This window comes from Coturnix japonica, chromosome 2 (assembly GCF_001577835.2).
Source record: "Coturnix japonica isolate 7356 chromosome 2, Coturnix japonica 2.1, whole genome shotgun sequence".
In the NCBI taxonomy this organism is placed as follows: Eukaryota; Metazoa; Chordata; class Aves; order Galliformes; family Phasianidae; genus Coturnix; species Coturnix japonica.
In genome coordinates, this window is record NC_029517.1 from 6,000,172 (window position 1) to 6,018,830 (window position 18,659).

Sequence of the window (18,659 nt, forward strand, 5' to 3'; positions counted from 1 at the left end):
GCTGGCATCTTCTGCTGGGCACTTAACCCTTTGCTACCCAGCTTTCCAGCCAGGATATTCGCCTTCCAAAGTGCTGTTTTGAACAAATACATGTGTGTGTGTCTGTGTGTGTTTGTAGCGAGGAACAACTTTCCTATCTCTGAGCCTCAAGAAATGCCTTCCTGTCCCTGTGCACCAGTGGCATTTGGAGCTGCTGCTGTGCCCAAAGCTGTCCCTGGCACTGCAGGTGGGCATGGTGCAAGTGCAGCACTGGGAGACACTGGCACTGTGTGGTGTTGCATCCCAGCCTTGCTGCCAGTGGAGCTTTGAGAGATTACATGGGAGAAGTCTGGGGCTCCCATTGGAAAGGGCAGCGTATTCACTTGGGATCTTGGCTGTGTTGCTCAGAGAGGCCCAGGGGCAGGTCGACCTTGTGCTGCCCAGGGGCTCCTGGGGACAGGGGCTGGGAATGTCTTGGGTTGCTTGGTCTCACCATGGTGGTGCCCAGCAGGGCTTGGGGGCACAGTGCAGGGCTCGGTGTTTTAGCAAGGTACTGTTTGGTGCTAACCTCTTTGGTGCTCAGCATGGGATGTATCCAAGGGGCCCTGTTTGCTAAAGGAGCCGAATGGTTCATGCTCTGCAAGGGAAAAAAATCAGGGTGCCAGCAAACGAGGAGCGGGCAACACCCTGCTGCAACGTGAAGGGCTGTGCTCAGTTTTCCCCAATTCTGGTGTACCTGAGAACACATCTAAGGTGGGTGAGACACACACACAGACAAGAGAACAACTGATGGCTGAAGTTCTGCCTCGGATGCTTTTAAAGCCCTATGCAACCCCCTCCATCTGAGATGGACTCCCGTGGCCCGCAGTGGGCACATCCCCCTCCGAAGGGCACAGTGCTCCCCCTGCAGAAGGTGCATGTGTGGCATCTCCTGCACAGCCCCCCAGCTCCAAACCTCCCCCTTTCCCCCCCCAGCAAGGTCTCCCTCTTGTGTTTACTGTTGTAAGAAACTCATTCAAAGAAGAAAAAAGATGGTTTTCGTTTTGTACGCAACGGATGATTCTGTTAAGTAATTATTCAGGCCATTTTGGCCCACGATATATATCTGGTGAATAAAAGAAGGAAAATGTGTTTGGGTTTTGTGTTTTTTTATTACGATGGCGAGAATATTGTATATATATTTTAGTTCGTCGCCGGGACATTTTCAGAATTGCAATGGGATACGTTGGAAAATAATATTGTTTAAATTCCTTGGGTTTTTTCCTTTGCACTGCACTAACGGGGTACAACGGGCTCGGGGAATTATTGATGCGGCTCGAGACACCCAAGGGGCGATAGAAAGGCTAGTGCTGAGGGTGTGGAAGGGTGATAAAGTTGATAACTTGTTGTACAACTTCGATCTGACCTTTGTGGTTAGTCTTATGGATACTTTTTCTTTGCAGCTTTGTCTACACCTTGCTACACATCTTGCTTTTCCCTTAGGCCGTCCTTGCCTCTAGATACATATTTCATCTTTAGCTACATACCCTGTCTTTTCACATACTGATTTCTTCTCAGCTGCCTAGCCCGTGATCGGCCCTAGGATAGACCGTCTTTGTCTTTAATCACGTTCATTCTTTTACAATTTAACTAGTGGAATCTCTTCATGTCCTTTCTCATGAAGCCATTCTGCATAAACACTCTCCACATCCTAGAGCCCTTTGCTGGTGGTTCATGAATCAACCAGGCCTGTTATCACAGTGTTTGAACAGAAGTATTTCCATTTCACATTATTTTCTAGCTGCTTTCTGAAAATAGAAGAAAAGTGAGAAAACAATAGCTGGGACTCCTTATAAAATCTTACAAGATGAGTCCAGGGATATTCACCATTGGTCTTGATGGAGCTTTCACACATCCTTGAAAGGGATTCATTAAGCTGGAAAAGCTGGCTAGAAACCAGTCTTCCTATAATGTCTTCCATAATTTGCTTCAAGGGACACATTTACAGTCACTCAGCCTTTTTTTATAGATCTTGTGCAAGACGAAGGGCTGGGTCACAATTGCAAGACTTTAATGAATAGATGTTTCTTGCATGCCACAACCAAAACAATTTTTCAAGCATCTCAGCACAGTGCAGTATTTCAGTATGGACTTTCCCAAGGATGTGCAATAGGATAACTGCAACCTCTGCATTCACAATGGCTGCTTTTTTCCAGCTGCTCCATCTTCGATGCCGATCCATTCAGGTGCAGAAGGAAAATATCCAGCAACCATAGTTTTTACTCCTGGTTTTTCTTGAAGGAGCTGAAGATTCCAGCTATTTGCTTTTAACTGTGTTAACCACTGTACAGGTTTGCATGGAAACAGATGATGGTGTAAAGACTCCTTCAATTAACAGAACGTGATTGAAACTTATCTATTAGGTATAGCCAGATCTCAGAATGATGCTCTGCTTGTCAAAGTGGTGCTAAGATCTGATTAACAAACACAAATTCAGCCAGAAATGTTTTCTCTGAAGGTCGCCCAATTAAGAACAGCTTCCTTCCGAGTTCCCCTTGTCTGTCTGTGCAAACTGGGCATGCTGGCACTGGGCTTTTTATTCTGGACATTTTCCACCTGGTCACAAACATTGGAAGTTCTGTCTTAGCAGGGTAAGCCAAGTAGCTGTTGCACAAAGGAACACTGAATGCATTTCTGTATTGCAACAGAGACAGCCTTGAATCACCATATTGATATACAAAGGATCAGATAGTAAACTTTTTATTAGCAGCCAGGAATTTCTTTTGAAAACGATGCTTTTTCTTTGACATCCCTACATATGTGCTGAAGGATGCTGGTACAGTTTCTTCCTATTAAGACAGGATATAATGTGTGACTGTGTACCAGAAAAGTGTTACTTTTTTCTTTTTTTTTTAGCAGATTTATAATTTTTTAATGTCAGACCACCATAAAGCTTTCAAGCAATAGCTGCTGGCCAAAACTGCATTAAGAAAGTGCACGTTATGCTCCATTTCCCTCTGGGAAGGGAGGTAAACACAGGCAATCTGGACTGGGAGGGCCAGAACGGAGGTAAGGAGGCTCTTGCTGAGTTTCTGCTGGCGGTCCGTACTCCCATGTCTTCCCAAGATGGCAATACAAAAGGAGCAGTACAGAATAGCAAAGAAAGGATATTGTATTCTGCTGAATACCAGCTACTCTGGGGACTGGGCAGCACTGTGTGGCCATTGCATCCCGAAAGGGGGAAGGAGACAGTGTCTACAAATGGGGGAACAATATTGATGTCGAATTAACACCGCTGGCAGATGTATGTGGTAGGCAGGGCTGGTGGATGCTGTTCATCAACCGCATGGAAAAGCAATGCACTGTAACACTCTGTGGCATTTTGAAATAGTTGTAAAGTCTGTGCAGCACAACCTGAAACTATTATTATCTGATTAGTCACAGTGCTGCTAATTGCAACAGTCACCTTATACCGAGGAAGCTAGTTTAAGGAACTGAGCTTGGGATAAAGACCACCTAATTTAGGTTCCCATTAGTCACTGCAATAGCTAAAATTAGGTGACTGACTCCAGCAGGACAAGCCAGGTCACTCTTTATACACTTACTCTTCATTTACAAGAGTGAATCAAAAAGCCGTACTGCTTTCTTGGATGTAGGCAGTGTTGGTGGGATTTAACTACTGCTAAATGCTACATTTGCATTTGCTTCTCTCCCTGAAGCTCCAGCCCTTGCCCCAGGGCTGTCCCTTGGGAGCTGCTGTCCTGAGCTTTTGGAAGCTCTGCTTGTTGGTGCCAAACCCAGCCAAGCTCACTCTGCTAAGAAAAAAGCAGAGTCACCAGGCTGAGCAGAGCCTGGGTTGCAGGAGCACAGTACCCGAAGGGAGGGTGCAAGGAGGACAGAGTCAGGCTCCTGTCAGTGGTGCCCAGTGCCAGGACAAAGGCAGCAGGCACAAATGAGAGGTTCCCCTGAACACCAGGCAGAATTGCAGCACTGTGCAGGTGATGCACCCTGGCACAGGGACCCAGAGCCTGTGTTCTCTCCTCCTTGGAGATGTCCAGGAGCTGCCAGGATATGGGACTGGGCATTCTGCTCTGAGTGGCCCTGATGGGGCAGGGTGGGACCAGAGGCACCCAGAGCTCCTGCCATCCTCAGTCAGTCAAAGGTCTGTGACTGTGATTCCCTGATTCCATGGTTGTGGTTCTGTGATGCTGTGACCACCAGGCTGACCAGCAGGTCCCCTTGGGGCTGACAATGACAGCGGTCAGGCAGCACTCCCTTTGGCACCACTGAGATGCCTCAATCCAGAGGATCAGGAACACAGATAACACCGGGCACCTTCCTGAAATACCAGTCAGTGCATAAATTGCTTCTGCCCACAGGCAGCACTGTGTGGCTCGGTGTCAGAAGGAAGCAGGGTCAGGTGTTTCCTTGTGTGCACTGAAGCCGTATTTGCTGCCCGAGATGCTGGCAGGGACATCTGAGGTCGCCCAGTTCAGCCTGCAGACAAACACGATGTCATCGCTGTCAGTGTATGAGTGAACCCCCATTGTAAAAGCAGTTAGTTCTGCTCGCTTTCCTTTCTCTCTCCACTTGTTTTGCTTTCCCATCCTCCTCCAGTGGGGTTTTGTCCAACCTTCCTTTTTCATTTCTCAGCCTGTGTTTATTTGCCTGTTGCCTCTCATGCCTGGCTTTCATCTCCACAGCTTTCCTTCTGATGGGTGGAAGGGAAGATGGAGTCCACCAGATACAAGTTCAATATCTCCCTTTCTGTGCGTGTGAAATACTCAGCTCTTTGTGCTTGATTAGACAATTTGGAGATGCAGGCAAACGATAATCACAAAACATTTAGCTGAAAATCTGAAGTAGCCATTAGGCAGAAACCCCTCCTTAGGACATTAACTTCTTCTTTTATTAAACAATTTATAATTTGGTCACACAGTGCTCGAAGATGCTTACAGCTGAGTTTTAATGTGCGCTGGTTTCACTTAGTGTCACTTTACATTTTATGGCTTGGAAGATCTGCAAAGCCTTTCACCAGGCAGAGAGAAGTGCCCTGGATCCTCCCGGCTGTCCCAGGGAAGGCTGAGCTCCTGTAGGAGTGCTGATACTCACAGCATCCCTCACCAACAACCCAGCGTCTTTGTGCTCTTCATCTCCATCACGTCAGCCTTGAGACACGATGTGAAGCCAGTTTGTTAAAGGAGGTGGAGTGGAACAGCATGAGCTTGGGAGCGGGACGACGAGAGTAGCGAAATGTTGGCTCACTGTGTGCAGGTGACTGTGGCTAGGAGGAAGTGTGAACATTTGCTGGCTTGCCTGGCACAACAGAGCACTTCAAACAGCCTTCCCTTGTGATACATTTGAGGCAATTTTAGTTGGGATTTCTGTCCAAGAAACATTTTACACTTGTTTTCTTTTTATCAAATTAACATACTGGTCCTTGGGATGCACTCAATGCCTGTTAGACTGCTTCTTCTTCCTGCCCTTCCTCAGTGCTCAGCTCACACCCGCCAGCTATACAACATAAAAACTGGATAGGTGCAATCAGCATTACAAATACTAATCCACAGTGGCACAGAACCAATTTGAATTTGCACATATGCATCAGCAGCACTACCTATATTGATCCACAGGAACACAGAACCGATTCACAGGTAGCTGCACACTGCTGAATTGTGAGCAGCCATTTGGAGGTCTCGACTCACGGTCCACCCCCTGCAGCCAGCTCTGCAGGCCAACACTGTAAGTGGTTCCATCCATATATTTGCGCCCTGGGCACACCGACAGCCTCTGCAGACCCCCACCCACCCCAGCTCCCTTCACTGGGTGCAATGTGGGCTCCCAGGGTGGGGGTACAGGATGTGTTCCTCACCTTGAGCGTTAGCAGCTCCTGAGCAGGCACCTGAGCACCAGGGTAATGCATCTTCCTGCATATTACTACTTCACTTGGTCACACGCAAGCTCTTTTCTTCACCTCTGTTCCTCCAGATGGATGACTGTTTGGGGACGGAAGGCTTGTTTCCCCTTTAGCTGGACCAAGGCCATCCAACAGAGTGAGCAGCAGGAGGTTTTGAAAGAAAGATACTGCTAGCACTGTTTCCACGTACCCGAAGACTGATCTTTATGCAGCTGAGACTACAAGGGATATCCCTTAAAATAAAGGGCAGCTTATTACCCATCTTCTCCAACTCCTATGGAATGAAACATCCCAAAGTTGAGAGAAGCTGCTGCACAAAGCTTCTTTATAGCTCTCAGTGTGCCTCCTTTGCCGGCTCCAGCTGCCCCTACGCTCTGTTTTTCCTCAGCCTTTTCTTCAATATTTTTTCCAGTTGACTTAGTTATTACAGTGCACGGACCGGAGCGAGGAAAATACCCTGAAGGTGGGAGCTGGCAGAGGGTGGCAATGGAAGCCTTGTTGCCATCCCATGACATCACCTGCGTGGCCATTGGTGGCACTGTGGTGCGGGGAGGCACTGGCCGGCATCCCCAGGCTCACTTCCGTGACACAGAACAGAGCTGGGCCCTGTTTGCTGCCAGCTCCTTTCAGTGCCAGCCTGCTGGCAGAGCTTGGGACCTTTGTAAAAACAGTACAGTACTTTATTTAGCCTCCAGTGAGAAAAAGTCACTTCACAGCTCCGGTTTAGGCACAAGGAGTGAAGAAGCAGATTGGGGGAAAAAATATATATATATATTAATCCCTTGCATAAAAACGTTTCAAATGAAAATCAGTTTGTGTGCCAGATGACCTCGAGGATCTGGAGATTGAGCCGTGCCTTTTATCTCTAAAGAAATGGGTTCGGATCCTGATTAGCCCATAGAGGAAATTCCATTTAATGGTCTAATTTTGGTGAGCTGAAAAGCTGTTCCCTGCCTAGAACCGCCATCTATTATGGCGTGATTGGCAGTCTGTGTTCAAGGCAGAACAAGAACGTCACCTCGGCTCTACTCCTATTACTTCATCCTGCCATCAGCTCTCAGCACCTAACCTCCACTTCCAGAGAGCCTGAGAAAACAGGCAGGATGCATGGTGAAAGAAGAGCTGTGCAGCTGTGCAGGGACAGAGTGGAGCATGCACATGGCTAAGAGAGACTGTGGAGGTGCCAAGGGGAGACCTGGAGAATGGGGCAGGAGGGCCTGGGAAAGCAAGAAGCACATTGATGGAGCGATGTGTCCATGGGGCAAAATTGAAAGGGGAGGAGGAAAGGGAAAAAATAAGGAATGAGGATGGGCAGGGAAGGATCTCTGTGTGAAAGGTGGGGTTGGGCATAGCCAGAGCTGAAGGCAATGAACCAGAATGAGTGTAACTCCACCTAAATGTCAGGTGCAAGAGGGAGGCTCTCAGGGTTGGCTCCTGGAATGTCTCTCTGCGTATGAAGGTTCTGGTTGGCATAGCTGTGTCCCGAGTCATAGAATCATAGAATGGCTGAGGTTGGAAGGGACCTTAAAGATCATGGAGTTCCAACCTCCCTGCCAGGACAGGGATGCCCCCAACAAGATCAGGGCCCAGGGCTCCATCCAACCTGGCCTTGAGCATCACCAGAGATAGGGCACCCACAGCAGTCCTCAGCTTGTGCTCAGTATTATGCATTCAAGGTATCTTAGCATGGATTTCCTAAGTCTTTATTCCTTGGAGTGTGAACCACTTCCACAGGGGAGCAGAGGATACGCAGGATTGGTCAGCAGCCTGGTCACTTCTCCACCACGTCTCTGCAGGAAACAAAGAAAACAACTACTCAGCTCCAGCCTAGTCAATGGAGTATCTCCATGCTGTTGGGTTGTTTTGCTCTTACCAGCATGAGCATGTTCCTGGTGGCCTGCTGGGCTTTTTCTACAGACATTAAATAGGAAGGAATTAGAATTTTTGCTGTGATGCTGATCAGCCTCATGACCCTGTTTTGTGCAACACTGTGAGCAGACAGCTAAGAAAATATTATCACTCTAAGGTGGTTGCAGCAGTGGGTGAGAACCTGACGGTGGTGGGAATAAAGGTATTGCTGCTAGGATGGCATTTCAGCTTCCAGTCTTTTCTTAGTCACCTTGGCTGTCACAGCGGTGAATGTGCTCATAAAATAATCTCTGTTTGGGTGGTCTTCCTTGGGATAATAAAATGTGAATTTGGAGTGGCACTGATAATTGGAAAAAAGGCTGTAAAACCAGCATGGTGATGAAGTGCAAAGTATTGTGTTTGGGGAGGAGAAATGCCAGGAGGAGACCTCCTGGCTGGGCAGCAGCATCGCAATGTGGGGTTGGAGCTGCAGGTGGGCTGGAGGCTGAACGCAAGTGCAGGGTGGGATGTCCTTTCCTGGCTGCAGTTCTCATCCTGTTGCTTCATCATCTCCTCACACCTGAGGCTTTGGCTTCTTCACACACCCCTCAGCCTTAGCTGGGTGTGTTAGATGGAAGGCGAGAAGAGACCTGCTGTCTGTACTGCTGGCTGTCGGGGAGGGGTTGGCCGGCAACAGCGCTGACTGACCTGGGAGGGGAGAGCCGGCAGCTGGGGGTGGTGATAAGCAGCTGGAGCGGGTGAGAAGAAATAAACTTTTCACCCAGCTCAGCTGCAGCCAGAACAGGATGTGTGGCTGCAACCTAAGACATAGGAGATAATTATTCTACTCCACTTGGCACCGGTAAGGCCTCAGCTGGAATACAGTGTCCAGTTCTGGGCACTGCACTGTAAGAAAAACGTAGACAAACTGGAGAGAATCCAGGAGAGAGACACTGGAAATATCAGAGGCACAGAAAGAACGACCTGGGAGGAAATGTTGAAAGGATTGTTTGTTTAGTCTGGGAACAGCGGAGTCTAAAGAAGTGATGATAAAAATCTTGCAATACGTTCAAGTTTATTGTGAGGAGGAGAGTGACAGATCTCTCCCCACGGCTGCTGCAGGACACGGAAAGAAGGAAGCGGCTTCATTTGCAGCTAAGGAAACTGAGATTAGGAGAAACTTTCTAGACAGGAGGGCAATGCAGTCAAGCTGTGTGGGAATGCACGGCTCTTGTTAAGTTACGTAGTAAGTGCGTCCTACTTCATTAACAAACATTGGAAGAATAAGGATGGGGTCTTTTTTGTTTGAACGATTATTTGGGGCTAAAGCCTGGGACAGCACAGTGTATTGCAAGGAATAGCTCTTGGGCTTCGTGCTCACTCTTCTTCAGGATCAGTGCGCACAAAATGCAGCGTCTCATGACTGATCTTTTATTGCTGCAGTACAAATAGGCCATCATGTAACACAACAGTTTGTATAAAACCCTATGAATACATGAATAACTTTGTCTTACGATTCCATTTTTGCCTGTGCTGTGTTTTTTCCCTTGCAGGTTCGTATCACATATCTCTAATCCCTTCTTTGCAGATTTGCCGTATGTGCAGAGCTAGAGATATATCCTCTGATAGCTGTTAATCCTTTGAGTGTTTTTACATTACACAGCATATGTCCAGTGAAAGTTCTGCTGTATGGTTTAAGGACACTCGCTGATTCTCCAGCAATATTGCACCATTCCAGGAAGTTCTCAGGCTGCGAATTGGGTTTTTCTTTAAAAGAGACTCAAAGGACCTCCGAATATTTCCAGAAATTCAGACTGATGTGCGTTGCAAAGTCAGGGAAGAAATGGAAGGAGGGTCAGGGAGGTTGGATGTGAAGGGAGGAACACAGCACGATGAAGTCCCGCGCTGCATCTTGGGCTCATCTGTGATGTTGCAGAGGTCAAAATCTATGGCTGTAGCTGGCCAAAACATTTCTTGAGACTTATGACAGAATATGTTTTTTTTCCTTGTGAAATAAAATCTATTTGAGAATATATTTGTTACAGAATGCACTTTCGGTTCTTAGTCTGCGTGGATTTTGAAGTGTAACTTCGGATGTGAGTGCTTTGGACTTTCTGCTGTTTGGTTTGGGTTTAGTCGCAAAATGTTAGAGGTGTTTTATTAGTTCCCAGTGTATGAACCCAACCTTCATTCCACCTGTACAAGAACACTGACAAAAAACTTGAGGTAGTGAATACAACGTTAGAGCTGTAACATCATGGAAGGTTTACTAGGATAGAAAGGAAAAATGGGAAAGTAGAAAGAAAGGGGGAACTGCTGTGATTTAGATGTTGAACAGTTGGACTTCAAAGGCCATGTTAGACACCTCAGGCTCCACGTACAGTCAGTGGAGAGGAAAAGTAACTCCAGGGAGATACTTGTCTCCTTTCAGGACAGGAAATGCCTGTTTCTCTGCTACCTGTGTGAGACACCTCGCTATCCAGCTCCCAGATACATGAAGTTGGCTGGGGTGACCCCACATGGCCTGCTGGCTATGGCACTTCCCACTTCTCCAGCTGAAGACCTCAAGGTGACGGGCTCCAGGGCACCGCCACTTTTCCAAAGCATCACAGCCAGAGGGGTGAAGGGAAGGAGAGCAGAAGGGAGAACAACACAACGCGTTAGTTGGAGAAAAGGATTTTGCACTGAGGATTATGTAACTTTCAATATGTCCTATATGAGGTGTTTAAGGAAAGGGTAGCTGTGGTACTGAGGGACGTGGTTCAGTGGTGGAAGGCAGATGGTTGGACTAGATGATCCATGTGTCTTTTCCAACCTTTATGATTCTATGAATCTACGTCATCTGATGGTGGCACCAAGGCAGGGCTGCCCGTGTGTGTGCCTGGGCAGGGGAAGCAGAAGGTTGGAGAGTTATGGGTGCACCCTTTGCCCTGCCTCAGTCCTACACAAGGACCTGGTTTGCATTTAACTGCACCTAAGCTGTAGGAATCCTCATGGTTTGGGAAGCAAAACCCTTTGGCTCTGTAAGCAGACCAAACCCATCTTCATTTGCTGCATGGCCCCTGATAGCTTTTCCACATTTCACATGGGACTGGGCTCTCAAATGCTTTTTACAAATTTGACCAACTCCCTTCCAGCATCTGGCAGGGCTCATTTTCCCACTGATGCTTCACTTATTCCACATGAGCTCCCCCACCTTTATTTCATCGTAGAACCATTATGGTTGAAAAGAGCACTAACATCATCGAGCCCAACCATCAATTTATTGCGTCCAAGCACCATTTATTTATATTTATGTACTTTTGCTTTTTTTTTCTTTGTTGTTTCTCCCCAGCAGGAGGTGAGCAGAGTGGAAGTGCATCCCATGTAACGTCTGGGAACGGCCTTGCAGGGGTTTGGCACCTCGTGCAGGAATGAGCACATGCAGGTAGAATGCGATGGCTCCCGCTGAGCGAGGCTGTGCTGAATCCTACAGCCCAGCAAAGAGCAGCTGGTTAAGGTGGAATCTGGAAATCAGTCACAAGATAAACAGGTTGCAACGTTAAGCGCTCTCCGAGGGAAAAGCAGCGTGCAGCATATGTTCTTACTTGGGAAGATATTTAAGAAAGGAGAAAAAAAATATCACAGCCCTTTAATAGACCCTTTACTGGCTCATGCTAGTGGGGCTGTTAATTAATTAAATAACTATATGTGAATGGCGTCCATTGGGAAAGAGCCTCACAGCTTCCAGATGCCAGTTATTGGCCCCATTACAGGCCTAAAACTATTACAGTAAATCATTACATGCTCCAAGATGAACTGGCACACGATTGCTGGGAGGAAGGATGGAGCTATTCTCACTTGTGCCATTTTGTGTCAGTTTTTATCTAGTGAGATTAATTAGGACTTTTAGAAGTGCAAGTCAGAACTATAAAATATTAAAGGATATTCCATCAGTGGGATGGAGACATGCTTAAGCAGAGCTTTTAAAACTTTTGGATGTTGACGGATAGATAGAAATTGGAAGATATAATGAGCAACATCTGACTTTGATTTATCTTTTTTAGAAGGTCAGATTTATAGTGAGTGGGGCTGCACTGAGCCTCCTCTGTCTGCTGGGGGAGGACTCAGAGGAGGACATTAAAGTTTATCGCTGGAGTCCAGGTGCCAGGTAAGCAAACAGTTTCTTGGGCCAAAACCAATCATTTAAGGCAGTTATTCCAGATACAGAATCAACCAGAAAGTATTAAATAACCCCATAACTTGGCTCTCCTGCTGGGAGGGGAGCTCTTCCTGACATTGGATGGCAGCCTAAAATCTATTATCTGGCCTAGAAGGGGCCTTTTTTCCCCTTTCTTAATTAATAAACTCTACTTTTTCACCCTAAATCACTACCATGGACCCTGCTGTCATTTTAGACAGTGAGGGATAAAACCACAGAGTCACCTACATCACCCCAAGCCTACACTGTGTGCCCTTTGAAAACCTCCATGCCTGCTTGGTCTGTTTCGAATCCAAAATCTGAGCACTGGAGGGGCACTGCAGGGTATAAAACTGTTCATACAATTTACCCAATAATTAGACACATTAATTCACGGGCAGACATTCCCTCTGAAAAATGTTCCAAGGCTGGAAGTGACGGTTAAGCAAAGGGTGGAGGGTTTTGCAGGGGATCACTGGGACTGTTGAAGGAGTGGTGCCAAGGGGACCTCCCACCGCTGTCGTCCTGCTTTTAGCCCCCATATGAGACCATGCAGAGGCTCAGTGGTTCCAATTGCCTGGAGGACATCCAGAAATGTAAAGATGTGGCACTGAGGGACATGAGTTAGTGGGCACGGTGGTTATGGGTTGATGGTTGGATTAGATGATCGCAGTGGTCTTTTCCAACCTTAAAAACCCTGTGATCTCTCTGCTGCTCCAAGGTGTATGGGGCACTCCATAGATGGAATGCCTGATAGCAGTTTACCCTAAGTAGAAAAATGAGGCATTTGTTGGCTTTGTGGGTTTACCAAAGAAACGGCATCTCTTGGAATCCAACTTCATCAAGCTGCTCCTCCTGAAGAGAAGGTAAGGACGCAGAAACACTCACACGGATACGACCAGGAAGTGACTTGCTGTGTGAGAAACGCATGAGTAAGAGTTTGCTGACTAACCCCTAGTGAAGGGAAGGGATTGATTTATTACCAGAGCATGATAAATTGAGGCACTGCTCTTGCAGGCTGCTCGGTGCAAGCAGATCCATGCAGCCACGTGGCTCTGGTAGGGCCCAGCAGGGCTCATGACTGGGTGTTTTGGTTGCCAAACTGGCAATAGGGATGGCTCAATAGCAAATGGCTGGAAACTTTTACGTTAGATTTCTCCAGAAGAGCAAAAAAAAAAAAAAAAGTTAATTTGGACAAAAAAAAAATAAATCCAGATTTGGGTGGGAGCCATGGGACTCGGAGCAGTGAAGCCAGAGCAGAAGGACAGACGGCTGCTTTGTCAGCAGGGCAGCACCCAGTGTATGTGCTGGTAGGAAAGCACTGCCTGGTCTGGTCCTCAGTGCAAACAAATGGCTTGCAGGCTCTGGAACTGGAGGTGGGGAGTGTCACCGTGTGTCCAGAACAAACAAAAGGATGAGCTGAGCCAAGAGCAGCTCAGTGCTCATCTCCCATTCCCTGGCTGTAACCGCAGGAGACTCCTCTTGGCTCACACAAGAATGGGAGGGAATATGATCGCCAAGCAAAAATGTTGTTCCTACTTGATAGCTTAACATGACGTAGGCAGCAGCAGCTACGCTTTTGCACTGAGCTTGCTTTTCTGCTCCTTCCCAGCCATCACACTCACTGCTTCATGCCCCACGTTCTGAGTCTTTTGGGACGGAAACAGGAAAAAGGACTCCAGTCAGATACGGCGATCGTACGATAAATGGTGGATTTCAGCTTTCCAGTTGGAGGAATAATGGACTAGTGTTAGGGACCTGGTGCTGTCAGGTATGTGCAGGCAGACACAGCTGGAGAAAAGCTTTGGGCACAGACTCAAAGTCCAGTCTGACTTTGTAAAAGATGTATTCACACCCCTAACTTTAAACACATAAATTTTCCCATTGACCTCCCTGAAACTATTCATGCGTTAAACATATGCATGAGCCTCTCTAGAAAGAGGGAATATAATAAATAGGCAACCAAAATAGTTAACCAGAAATATTTTCTGTACAATGAAATAGGAAAATTTACAAGGGGTGTGTGCATATGGACTCCCAGTGATTCCTCTTGACAGAAGAGGCCAGATAAAATCTAGGCCACATTGTTAAAGGACAAGGCATTGTTGCTGGTGTATGGAGGGTGTTTCCAGCTACCCATAGCACAGACAAGAGCATAGTTTGCATTCAGTATGTTAATTAAGCAATTTGCTGGAATTCAGCATGTGGAGGATTGGCAGGAGGCAACTTCAACTGGGGTTCTGCAGGCTGAGATCCCTTCTTGATGATCCTGAGTGGTGCCAATAGAGCAGCACGTTCAGCACTGTGTTGCTGTGGTGGCTTCTGCACAAATTCAGCCCTAAATGATGCAGTTATGACCCAATGAAAAGAATTGATAAAAGCAATCAAGATCTACATTATTAAGCTGCCTGTTGCTGATGAGATATCCAGAGCCTGGTGATAAGCACCACTGTTATCATGCAAGGGGGACCTTCTGCAGATCATTAAGACTTCGACTGGTTTTTAACCTGTAAATGTTTGTTTAATATTCACATGGGAAATGTTTCAACTTTTACTGCCTATATCTGTCTCTACACGTTGCGTTAGGTCTGTTTTTCTTGATAGGTTTATCATTTAGCATATGCTGTACCCATTAGCATTTAAATCTATAGGTTGTTTTGGAGTTACTACGGCATATGGTTGTGAATGGTAGCTACACAAACCTTCAGCAAACAAGCAACGTTGTGACCTGTGCTGGTGGGTGGAGGTGAACATGGACTCTACCTATAGCATTAATGCATTTAGTGGCTGATGCCTGATTACTTGTACAAAGCTGCCCAGTGCTCTGGCCTTTCGGACCTGTGTTTGCTAAATCATCTTAGAACAGACCTTTAAGCTTTCCTTTTCCATAGCAGAACTTTCAGCAAGCTGCATTCTCAACTTCCTTCTACTTTTCCTTTTGTGCATTAAAAATGGATACTTGATTTGAACGAGGCCATTATCCATAAGACTACAAAAAGCCAACTCCTTACTCAGGGGCACTTAAGGCTTTCAGACAATGCACAGGACTAGGAGGGGGAGGCCGCTGCTTCTTTACATCAAGACTACAACCTGATCTCTCTTTTGTGTTCAAATCCCAACATCACCCTACCCAGGATTATCAGAGTCTTCCTTTGAGCACCAAACCCAAGGAACTAGTGCGACCTGTAGGCAAACAAGCCAAGTCTGAAATGAGATGAAGCTCCAGCCCCAATGCCAGCTTGTGCTTGTATTTATTCTGCTTTATGACAGACTTCTTTTGGCACGGGGAGATGCACTGTGCTGAGCTTTGGCACATTGCTTCAGACATGGAGGAAGTCTGAGATGGGAGACCACAGCCTAAGTGTATTTACCTTGCTCTCTGTTTTCATTAGACTTGCTGGAGCTGAAGGGTTCCTCCAATCCCTTTGAATGCCCTGTTTTGTGTGATGATGACTTTGCAAGACGAAATGTCTTCTGTCCTATCCATGTGTTGCTGTCATTCACACTGAGAATCCTGGAGCCTGCATGTTTTAGTCTGGGGATGAATTAGCATTTTAGTTTTAGTACATCCCGTCCCATAATTATACTGAATGGCTTTTGGAAGGAGAGTCTGAAAACCTACCTATTCACAAGAATAATGATTTTGGCCTCAAATAAGAGGACAGGACAGCACTGGCACTGAAATACTGGAAACTCAGCACATTATGAACTTTAGTGCTGGTATTCTGTGATTTTTTATCCGAACAGAAAGCATTTTCATTTGTAGTGCTTTCTTTTCCTTGAAGGCAGACTTTGCTCCTGGAGAAAGCAGACTGTGGGATCAAAAGAGATCTGGAGAACCAGCCTCGGTGCTCTGGGTCTGCGAGTTTCCATCTGCAGGCTCTAATTCAGCCGTGCTGTGTATGTAGAAGTGCAAATGTGGAGGGAATAGCTCGAAGTTTCACTTTTGGCTTTCAGATGCTGCAGCATTTTGTTCTCTTTGTACCCACAGCTTCCATTTAAATCTCTATCTACCTGTAGCTCTGCTTGCACTTCAGGGCTCCCTCCTGCTTCTCCCATTGTCCTGGATATCTCTGATCGATGGAACAACACTGCTGTGTACCATACAGTCCAACCTAGCATGGATTCAGTCCAGGAGAGGACTGGAGACGGTGCCCTTTCCTTTCCCTTTGCCTCTCACATCCCCTGTGGGTAGGATACAACACAAACTACAACTGACTAGAAAAGGAAGTATTGGGAAATGTGTGTTTCCTATTAGAAATACAAGTAGTGGCAATAAAACCCGAACAAGGAAGAGAAAAAAAAGCTGTTTTGAAGTCTCAGTGCTTGGTTGTGCTGCTCTGATTTCTTAGCCATCAGCCCTTTGCTGATACTGGTAGGGCTGGGTAAAATGTCCCTGAAGCCGATAGATGTAACCTCATTCAGAGCAGCAAAACCACCTTATTTTCTTCAACGTGAAACCCAGGCATAGGATCTCACCAAAGCAGAGCCATGTGGAGAGCTAAGGAGCTTCAGCAATAGGAAAGAAAGGGATTTACTTTGTACTTCTGGTGCCTGTGGCTCTGCAGGGCTGGCCTGGGGGAATGGGATGAGCAGCAGAGGTTAGGAGTCACCACCACCTGAGAGATGTCTGAAGTTCCCATTTCCACTGCTCAGAGCTTGGAGATGGGGATCTCTGCAACTTCACTGCCTACACAACTTGTTTGTATTGTTGGCACAGGTTACTTGTTAACACCTTCACATGCACTGATTTTCTGCACCCATTTCTTGCATGGTCCAAACACAGCATAGCTTTGTAATGGCTGTGGGATGACACTTTGAGCCGTGCACTTTGTGAGAAAGGGCTCTTCACTGAATGTAGTGTCTGCAGGAGCAGCTGGCAGCCTGACCATACAAAGCACAGGGACTTGCTATTGCATTTCCACTGACCAGTGTCTTCATTTTGGGTCTGCAGAGTAGGAAAGTGTGGCTCAAACCTGCTGTAGGTGACAGTGCCCAGCACCATCTACCACCTTCTAGTGGGAGGCACCGGCATGGGCTGCCCAGAGCAGCTTTTCGCAGCAACAGGCTAAAAATCTTGTCTTTCTGATCCTCAGAAGCCAAGATTTCTTCTCTTTCATCCCTCCCCAGAGGGTGAGGAGGTCTTTAGTACGGGCCCAGCTAGATGCATGAGAAACAACCCTGACAAATGGTTTAAATTATAAAGTACAGCAGTGGTGCCAAGTCCTGCGGTACGAGTGCCAAGATTGGGAACATGGCTGCTCCCCAGCGCTTGGCAAGGTGGTGACATCTCGTCACCGCTCTCCGTGAGCGCGAGGCCCACACAGGTACACGGACCAGTTGGATGCAAAGCAGTGTGGGAAAGCAGGAGGACGCCTGCCAAGCTTTTCCCAAGGAAAGGCACAGCCACATAATTTCAGAGGGCTCTGCTCCAATGTGAAATTACTCCTGGTGGCAGACAGAATGCAGCCTCCAAAGCTCCCTACCAGTTACACTGATGTGTCATGTGGGCTCGATCCCAGTTTGCACTGGTAATGAAGGGTGAACGCACAGCTATTCGCTTCCAGTAAAGCATGGTCCTGACACAGAAAGCTGAGAGTGCTTTTGGAGCAAGTGCTGATTGTTGGAAAAGGCACCTGGAACTGCAGGGAAAAAAAGAGAACAAAAACAAACACAAAGCCATAAAACTAAGAAGTCTGTTTTTACATTTAATTCCTCCTGGGTCCAAAGCAGAAGGGCTTTGTTTTTTTACCTTCATTGTAAATAATGCAGCATCTACATAAGCTGAATCCATCACCAGTTTCATCTCTTGCTGGGAAGAACCTGCAAGTCAACTATGGCCAGCTTTCTATTTTAAAGCATTACCATGCCAGACATGTTAGTCGACTGTTCAAGAATCCTTTTGTCTTATTACACATTATCCACAGCTCAGTGCCATTCTGTTGTCTTTTTTCAGAGATGGCCAGTCGTTTCATTTTGGAGGCTTCTATGGGGCATCAGAGCTTTCTATCCAGAAGATCACGCAGATGCATTGGACTGGTTAATGCTCCTTTCTTTGTCAAATAGATATTTCCCATTGCTAAAGGCTTCCCAGCTCTTTCCCTTCTTTACACAATGCACAAGTCTTGTGCTGTAGGCGCTGCAAACATTTAACCTGCAGCTTTTATTAAGGTGAGTATTACAGAATGGAGAATCCACTGCAGCTTCCTACATAAGCTGAAGCGCGGTGACGTGGCAGGGCTTTATCCTGAGGTGGGCACTGAGTTTGGCAGCGCGACGCGGCTCATTTCTCTATGAAAATATATTTGGATAACGAGGTTCAAGAGATGATTATTATGGCAGCCACAGAAAAGAAGCAGAATGTCACGTTTCTCTCCAGGACATGGTGTAAGCCTTATGCCCAGCAGCCACCAAACAGTATTGCTTTCTGCCTTTGTCCATTGGTTTCCAGTAAAAATACAACTGTGGGCACGTTTCCACTCGAGAACCTTTACCTTCTGCCATTTCCAGGCTCCATGGAAACTTAAGTGGCTGGCACCAGATACGTAAGTGAAAGGAAACTCCAGTTTTATGAGCAAGTAGAAACTTACACCAAGCAAACTCTTACTTGTATTTTATTTGATTGAAAAAAAGAAGGTTGAATATAAAAATCACTCTTTTTACTTTACAGCTGTCTGCAGAAATCCGGGTTTATTTTTAAAATAAATATAAAACCCGCAGAAGGCCTTAATTTGTTTTTGCTACAGAATTCTCTCA

General features: G+C 46.6%; 1 long non-coding RNA gene across 3 annotated transcripts in view; it reads left to right on the forward strand.

Moving 5' to 3' along the window:
- LOC107308764 overlaps positions 1–18,659 on the forward strand; it is a 38,234-nt gene that overhangs the window by 17,444 nt on the left and 2,131 nt on the right. Inside the window, exons 2-5 of one of the 3 annotated variants that reach the window (XR_001552903.2) lie at positions 11,058–11,150; positions 11,770–11,873; positions 13,516–13,674; positions 17,860–18,074. This is a non-coding gene — a long non-coding RNA (uncharacterized LOC107308764). The remainder of the gene's footprint in view (positions 1–11,057; positions 11,151–11,769; positions 11,874–13,515; positions 13,675–17,859; positions 18,075–18,659) is intronic. The other 2 variants (XR_001552902.2, XR_001552901.2) reach the window with 2 other exon arrangements.